Here is a 10184-nt window from a genome sequence, read left to right as displayed (position 1 = left end):
TTTTACAAATTCATAAGGAAGTGTGAGTGGCTGTCAAGAAGTTTTCCCAGTGTTTTGCTATGCATTTGCGTTTGCTGTTCATTTGAGTGGTCAAATATTTTACTATGCAGTTGCTGGAGTTACTTACCATATTTGCTAGTCAAAAAACTCATAATTTAGATATAAAATTCTAGTCCCTAGTTAGAAAGTTTGTTCAAATCACTAATCAAATGAGCACCAAATATGTGCAATATACTTTTGCTTGACAAACGAGATTTTAATATTTTTGATATTGTAAAATTTGTTTTCGACTGTATTGAATGTACTTTGAATGTAAGACAATGTAGACAACAACAAAAAATGTCATTAAATTTGACATGTAAATGGACTGAAATGTGTGTAAAAATATATTTTGACCTCCCCCACCCCATATATATTTTTGTATTTTTTTTTTATTTAAAAAATATTTTTTTTTATTTTTGTTTTATAACATATAAAATATTTTTTGACCGCCCACCCCATATACATATTTTTTAACTTCTACATTTATTTATTTAAAATATAGTTTTATAATATTTTCATTTTATAATATATAAAAATATATTTAGACCCCCACCCCCACCCTCACACACACACACATATATATATAACATTTATTTAAAAGATACTTTTTATAATATTTTTATTTTATAATATATAAAATGTATTTTGACCATCCCACCCCCATATATCTATTAATTTCAATATTTATTTATTTATTTATTTATTTAAAATATATTTTATATTTATATTTTAATATATATAAACATATATTTTGACCCCCCCCCCACCCCTATATATGTATATATATTTTTAATTTCTATATTTATTTATTTACTTAAAGATATATTTTTATAGTATTTTTATTTTATAATATATAAAATATTTTTTGACCCCCCACACCATATATATATATATATTTCATTTCTATATTTATTTATTTATAAATATATTTTTATAACATTTTTATTTTATAATATATAAAATATATTTTGACCCCCCACCCCATATATATATATTTTTTCATTTCAATATTTATTTATTTATTTATAAATATATTTTTATATTTTTATAATACATAAAAAATATATTTTTATGTATTATATATACATAAAACACACACACACACTCAATACATATAATGTAAATATGATGTAAATAAAAATATAATGTAAATATATTTTGAAACATATTTTTAGAAAATGTTTTCTGACCTTTTTTGTATATATGTATGTATGTACACATAATAGTAATTACTATACGTAATTAGTACATACAGTATATACAGTAATTAGCTATAGTCTTTAATAGGCCTGTATGGATTCAGATTACATAAAACTCAGTTTCAAATTCATTCATTTTCAATAAATAAATAATGCATATTTCAATTTGCCACATTGTTATAGCAAAGTTTATACATCCAAAAAGCAGTGCTCTATTTAAGGACTACAAAAATGAAAGAGAAAATGAAAATGTGCGACATATTAAATAAACACTAATGAGACATTCTGATTTAAAGGTCAAATACCAGGGCTTTCTGGCTCAGTCAGAAACTACACTCTTATCTGTGATTGCGTCACTTCATGGCTCTAATAGAAATCAGCGTGTTTGATATCCACACCAGATTTCAGACTAATAGAATAACTGACAGGTAAGCAAACAACACACTTTCCCACAATACCAAGGCGGGATTTCTGAAGGGTTGAGTTTATCAAGATTGGCTGCAGCTCAAGCACTTCTGCGCCGCTTTCTGAGCTGCTCTCAGACTGTGTGTGTGTGTGTGTGGTGTGTCTGGGGAGCAAATGCCCGTGCCATCTGAAACAGACAGAGAAAGAGGATTAAAATACCTTCCTCGGGTGAAGCTTGACCTGATGTCTCGCTGGTTACTGATAGAAAACCTCTGTCAGGGTGTAAACGAGGTGCTGTGGCTTAGTGGTTAAAGATGTGGGCTGTTAATCCAAAGGGACGAAGGAGCGATTCATAAACTGCTGCAACTGGCAATGCATTGCTTTGAATATGAATGCATCTGCTCAAAATGAGTGATGTCTGCTCATGCAAAACTCATCATTATGATGCCAGGATGATCCTTTGTGCTTGACAGGAAGACGATACAAAGCATTACAGTGAGTCACACATATATTAGACGTATCCTAAAAGGAACTTGCAAACTATTTTTACCAGAAGTCCAAACATCGGCAACAGTTTCAAACTATGAGGAGACTGTCAGGAGCCTAGACGCAGGACAGACACACAGACGCGCTCTTAAGATGGACACACTGTGTCCTGCGCTGTATGACACACAGTAGGGATTCTTGTTTTTCACACACACACCCTCAGCTTAAAGCAAACAAGAAAGAGCCCACCTGCTCTGACTAAAGCGACAATCCCTGCCCTCACACCCCACACACACTGCGTTATATCTCAACTCCTATGGTCACAATGCGTTTGCAATAGCAGTTTTTACAGTGCATATTGTGTAAATTGTCATTTAACAATTTAATTTATTACATTTACTCATGTATATTATTTACTTAACTTTTTTTGTTGTTTTATTGTAGCATATTGAGCATACTGTGTAAATTGTGAACCTTATTTATATTTTACATTAAATGTTATAACAGTATAATATATGTTTTATGACAGTATATATTTCTAATACCTTGAATTTTTGTGATAGAGCCCAAAAATAAAATAAAATAAAATATTTTTGACAATCCATTAGTTTACTGGTTACCCTAGAAATAATTAAATACTTTCAAATAAAATAAAACAAAAATAATACAAAAATAAAATAAAGCAAAATAAAATAAAATATTTTTGGACACCAGTTACACTTCAACTGTCTATAATCAAACATTTAAAAAAAAAAAAAAAAAAAAAAAAGATAAATAGAATAACACCTATTAGTTTATTAGTTACCCTAAAAATAATTATAATACTTCTAATAATATATTATAATAAATAATATAAAAGAAAATAATAAAATAAAATAAAATATTTTTTAAATGTCTATAATACAACATTTTTAAATAAAGTAAAATCAAATAAAATAGTAAAATAAAATCAAATAAAATCTTTTACTAGTCAGTACTAAAAAATGTCTGAATGTGAAATCAACAAGCAGCAGCTTTTCATTCAAAGCTACTTGAGTTTAAAATAAAATTAAATAATGTCTATAATCAAACATTTTTCAATAAACCAATAATATAAAATAAATAAAATAAAATATTGTTTACACCAAATTAGTTTACTAGTTAACCTGGAAATAATAAAATAAAATAAAATAAATAAAATAAAATAAAATAAAACAAAAAAAACAAAACAAAACAAAACAAAACAAAACAAAAAAAATATTTTTGGACACCAGTCATACCTAAAATGTCTATAATCAAACATTTTTCAATAAACCATTAAGATAAAATAAAATATTTTTGACACCAATTAGTTTACTAGTTACCCTCAAAATAATAAAATAAAACAAAACAAAACAAAACAAAACAAAAAATAAAATAAAATAAAATAAAATAAAATAAAATATTTTTGGAAACCAGTCATACCTAAAATGTCTGTAATCAAACATTTTTCAATAAACCAATAAGATAAAATAAAATATTTTTGACACCAAATTAGTTAACTAGTTACCCTCGAAATAATAAAATAAAATAAAATAAAATAAAACAAAATAAAACAAAACAAAAAATAAAATAAAATATTTTTGGACACCAGTCATACCTAAAATGTCTGTAATCAAACATTTTTCAATAAACCAATAAGATAAAATAAAATATTTTTGACACCAAATTAGATTACTAGTTACCCTGGAAATAATGAAATAAAATAAAATAAAATAAGAATTTTTTTTTCACTACTCGCCCTAGAAGTGTCTATACTAAAACATTTTAAAATAGAATAAAACAATAAAATAAAACCAAATAACATCTTTCACTAGTCACTTAAATTCTGAAGGTCACTGCATTAGCTGAAATATCAAACCATGCTCTTCACCAACTTCACTTTTGCTCTTTTAATCATTTTTTTTTTTTTTTTGAAGCATGAAATCAGTTCTCCTCTTGTTTACACAGGTGTAGAGAATCACATAAACTATGGATGTTGCACGTGCACAAAGTGTCAGAATACATCCAGATCTACATGTTCAACAGTTACACAGTATTGTTTTCAGTCATTTCAGCTAACAAACTTCTTTTCGGGGAATGTTTCTTTTCAGGAAGAGTTTTGTGCTATTATTCATTCATTATTCATTTTGGTTTGATACTGATATTGATTCAAAGACATTTATACTTTGTTAAGTTAAGTGATAATGTAATGAAGAGCGCAGCGCAGTTGTGCAGCTGCTAGTTGGTTTCACAGCGCATGTTCCCAAGCGCCGTCTCTAACAATAAAGCAGGCCGTGAAAACGAACTAATGACGAATATGATTTTATTTCAGTGCTCATTCACTCCGGTCGGCTTCTGTCAAAGTGATATATATTCAAGGATACGCTGTTCAGCTGCGAAAACAAAGCACTTCGCTTGTAAGATCTCAGAGTGTGAGGGAAAGTCGGTCCCCGTAGTGCGATCACAGAGCCGGAGCCGAGCCGCGTTCAGACAGATGTGATGGAGTTCGCTCAGGAAGCCAGACTGCGTGTTTTCACAATCCTGGTACACTAAGTTCTCCTAAAAAAGTCCAGCCTGGATAACATCAAACTAATTAAAAGAAAAAGCATGCTGTTTTTCTACAAGAAACTCCTTAGATTTGGTATATTTTCACAAAGCGTGCCAACATTAGGAGCCAGAATTTTACACTCTTTTTAGTCTTGTGACCTCATATTTAATCAGGGCAATGAAAGAATAACTTACATTAATAAATGGCTAGGGAAATAAATAACATATGTAATACGCTGCATCTGAGCCAGTATAAAATTGCATGTGTTGACCGACGCCATCAATCTAATGCACACTGTGGCTCCAGACCAGACGGAGCACTTGATGTAGACCCACGAGGTCTAGACACCTTACTTGAAATATAAAAGCAGCCCATATGGTAAATATACTTCAAAATACACAAAAAATAGCCAGAAATATATATGTCTCAAAATATATTTATGTAAATATATTTTCTACCAGCATATTTTTGGGCCACTTTTTAAAATATTTTTGAAAAAACTTATTTCTAAAAAGCATTTAAATATATTTTTTCAATTCATATATTTCAGTCCAAGAAAATACATTCACATACGTCACATTTGTTGTCTTTTGTTGTAACACATTTAAATAGCAAGTACATTATATTTAGCGTATATTTAAAATATATTTTGGCTAGATTTATAAACAAAATAAATAAAATAAAATAAAATAACATATTTTTAGACACTAGTCACACTTGTGACTATTATAGAAATGTCTATAATGAAACATTTTTAAATAAAGAAATAAAGTAAAATAGAATAAAATAGAATAAAATAAAATAAAATAAAATAAAATAAAATAAAAAATTTTTGACACTCTAATAGGTTACTAGTCACCCTAGAAAATAAAATAAATTAAAATTAAATTAAAATAATAAAATAACATAAAATAAAATAGTTCGGCCCTAATCACCCCAAATGTCTATAATCAAACGTTTTAAAATAAAATAAACCGAATATAAAACAGAATATATTTAATTTTTTAAAATTTGGAATTATTTTTATGACTTTATTTCATTGACCATCACTGTTTAGCATATACTTAAAATATATTTGGCCAGATTTTTAAACAAAATAAATAAAATGAAATATTTTTAGACACTAGTCACACTTAAAATGTCTATAATAAAACATTAAAAATAATAATAATAATAATAATAATAATAAAAAATAAATAAATAAAAAAACATTTTTGACACCCTACTAGTTTACTAGTCACTCTAGAAATAATCAAATATTTTCAAATAAAATAAAATAAAATAAAAAAAGGCTCTAATCACCCTTGAAATGTCTATAATCAAACATTTTAAAATAAAATAAACCGAATATAAACTGAATATATTTATTTTTTTAAATTTGTATTTATTTTTATGATTTTTATTTCAACATTTTTATTACAACATACATTTAGCATATATCCAACATATATTTTGGCCAGATTTTTAAACAAAATAAATAAAATAAAATATTTTTAGACACTAGTCTTAAAATGTCTATAATCAAACATTTTTTAATTTAAAAATAAAAACAAAAAAAAGATAAAATAAACAAAATATTTTTCACATCCTACTAGTTTACTAGTCACCCTAGAAATAATCAAATATTTAAAAATAATCACCCTTGAAATGTCTATAATCACACATTTTAAAATAAAATAAACCAGATTTTTACCTTTTTATTTATTTATTTATTTTTTATTGATTAATTTTGTGTATGTTTGTAACTTGAGTGTGTGAGGCTTCCGGTATCATTCACTTCCAGTTTTTTTAGTTTTACAAAAACAGTCTGTTATGCTGCTTGGTACTGCAAACTGGATTTGTAATAATCATAATCATAAACATACTGGCTTGTGCAAATAGTTTAACTGCACTTTTTCATGTTTTTCTTTTTCTTTTCTAGTTAATTACCTATAGCAGCTAATGAATCAGAAGTCTCATTCTCATTCACAGAGAACAGCTTACTTATGCATTGCAAAATATGGTAGATATATAAATCACAAAGCAAAATTACATATCCACAGGATTGAGGGTGGCATTCGGGACAGCGACTATGTTGGTGACCCCAGAGCTTGACCTTTGCCCCGAGTCACTCTGTCCTTCATGTGTGTCCAGATGCCCTGCTGAGACGGGCTCTCACTCTGCTGTCTATTGTGAGGAAGTTCTTGAGCAGAATGAGAAAACACCGGCTCAGAACAGGACTCTGATCATCACAGACTGACCTCATGAGCGCTGCATGCAGAGGAGGGCTGGAGGTCCTGGGTGGTCGCCACAGGCCCACAACTTCAGAATCAGACTCCTGTGGATCAGGTCAAACTGCTAAAAGCCTCTCCACTGCAGGAGACAAAACTAGCAGCTTTCCTTAACAAGACACTTGACTTGAGGAGTCATTCAAGTCTGGAGGTCAAACGCTGCAGAGTTGCATCCTAAAATACTTAATGGTTATTCTTATTTATGTTACATGATTGTTTTTATGGAGTTTATTCCATTGTTATTTTAGTATAATTAAGATTTATTTTATATTAGTTGAATTATTTAAAAATGATAAATGTGGCCATGGAAACTAATTGATGTTTTCTTCCTTTCATTATTTATTTTATTCAATTAAAGTTTATTATTATTTATTATTATTTCAAGTAACATTTAGTTTGTATTATTTTATTTTATTTTATTCTATTCTATTCTGTTAAACTACTTGAAAATGATAATTGTGGCCATGGCAACTAATTGATTTTTTCTATTTTTCATTATTTATTTTATTCACTTAAACTTTATTACTTTTCATTATTATTTCAAGTAACATTTAGTTTTTATTATTATATTATATTATATTTAACTTATTTTATTTATTATATTATATTACTTGACATGAGAAATCTGGCCATGGCAACTAATTGTTTTTTTTTTTTTTTGTTTTTTGTTTTTTGCATTGTTTATTTTATTGACTTAAAGTCCATTATTATTTATTATTATTTCAAGTCACAATTTTTTTTTTATTTTAGTATTAATTTTAGCATGTAATACATGGTTATTCTTATTATTATTCTATATGAGTTTATTCCAGTGTTATTTTAGTATAATTAAGATTTATTATTTTTTATTTTATTTTATTTTTATTTTTTTTTTTAGTTGAACTATTTAAAAAATGATAAATGTGGCCATGGAAACTAACTAATGTTTTCTTTATTTCATTATTTATTTTATTCAATTAAAGTTTATTATTATTTATTATTATTTCAAGTAACATTTATTATTTTATTTTATTTTTTATATTATTTTATTTTAAAGGATCAAGTGACACTGAAGACTTGAGCTATGGTGCTGAAAAATCATACTCGATCACAGGACTAAATTGCATTTGAAAATATATTGCAATAAACAACAGTTAGATTAAATTGTAAAATTATTTTAAAAAATTACTGTTTTTACTGTATTTTTAATGCAGCCTTGGTGAGCCTAAGAGACTTCTTTCAAAAACATAAAAAAAAATCTTACTGATCCCAAACGTTTGAATGATAGTAAACACTCCTCATAATGTTATTAAAACCATCAAAAACATTTAGTTCATCTCAGTTTGTGAATGAAATGTGAAGTTGAGATTACAAAACCGTTCATTCAAAAACAGACCGTAAACCAGCAGCGGAAAGTGAACTATTCAAGGAATGGCCGTTCGCGTTGGAGAAGAGCACACGCTGACCTCTTTAAGACAAACTATAAACTGAGATGATATAGCAAACAGCGCTGGAGTTTATATTTAGTGTTTCCAGCCAGAGAATGCAGCAGCACATAGAGAGGATGCTTGACTCTGAGGTAAACACACACATGATTCCCAGAAGGGCCTCAAACTCAAAACCTTTATCTTCCACATCAGATCCGTCCTTCTCTCGAGGTACAAGCACACGGTGTAGCTTTACAGAGAACATTCGGAAAGAACTAAACACCATTAAGATCGACCAATCACAACGAGTCAGGATGGGAGCCTCCAAAATGAAATTAAAGGAACGGGAGTGACATGAGGAATGAGGGAATGAGTTTGACTTTAAGTACAGGAAACACAGACAGATGCAGACTCTAGGACAGGGGATTTCAAGCTTTTTGATGCCGAGGACCCCTTTACACTGAAGAAAATTTACTTTAAAACAATGTTCATTCAGAAACTGATACATTTCATAAATAAATACAGAGCTAATAACATTTAATGAAACACACAATTCTGAAGCTGAAAGAACTTTCTTTAAAAATAAATCTTAGTTTTATTTACAGCTTAATTTAGTATGTTAAAGTTGTTATGATTAGTGACATTTTTTCAGTGCATTTATACCATGTGAGAAAAATATTAATTTTCATACTAAATTGAATTATTCCCATTTATTTATATTTATTAACATTTGGTTTATTATGCTGTATCTTTTTTTCTATTCACTATTAATTTTACCAAAAAAGTTGACCAAAATTATATAAATATATTTTTTTTAATTTATATTTTCCCTTTTTAATAAATATTATTAAATTCATTTTTTTTTTTTCGGTTACAGCTAGGGCTGTCAGTAGATTTGATTAAACTTTATCTTTTTTTTCTATTCACTATTAGTAACAAAGTTGCTAAATTGTATGAAAAAAGGTTAACAAAATTACATTTCTTTTTTTAAATATATTTTTTCTTTTTATTAAATATTATCAAATCAATATTATTTTGTGTTACAAATGGGGCTGTTGGTAGGATAAAATTACCACATTTATTATGCTTAATAAAATAATAAAATAGCTAAATTTTACAAAAAAGTTTACCAAAAATAAATTTAATACATTATATATATATATATATATATATATATATATATATATATATATATATTCTTTTTTATTAAATATTATTAAATTAATATTCTTTTCTGTTACAACTATAGCTGTCAGTAGGATAAAATCATCACATTTAATTGTTTAATAAAATGAAATAAAATAAAATAAAAATGTTACTTGAAATAATAATAATAATAGTAATAGTAAAAGTAATAATAATAATAATAATAATTAATAATAATAATAACAACAACAATTAATTAGTTGCCATGGCCACATTTCTCATTTTCAAGTAGATTAAAAAAATAAATAAATAAATAAAAATAAAAATACATAAAATAAAAATGTTAATTTAAATGATACTGAATAATAATAAACTTGAAAAGAATAAAATAAAATAAATAATAATAATATTAATTAAAATAAATATTCAGTTAGTTGCCATGGCCACATTTCTCATTTTCAAAAAAAATAAAAAATAAAATAAAATAAAATAAAATAAAATATTTGGCTCTAATCACCCTAGAACTGTCTATATATAAAATAAAATAAACCGAATATAAACTGAATATATTTGTATGTATTTTTATGATTTTATTTAATTGAAAATTGGCCATTGGCCGGATTTTTAAACAAAATATATGCATATGTAAAATATATATACATATATATATATATATATATAT

The sequence above is a fragment of the Labeo rohita genome, chromosome 6, assembly GCF_022985175.1.
Source record: "Labeo rohita strain BAU-BD-2019 chromosome 6, IGBB_LRoh.1.0, whole genome shotgun sequence".
NCBI lineage: Eukaryota > Metazoa > Chordata > Actinopteri > Cypriniformes > Cyprinidae > Labeo > Labeo rohita.
Note: the sequence above shows the minus strand (reverse complement) of the source record.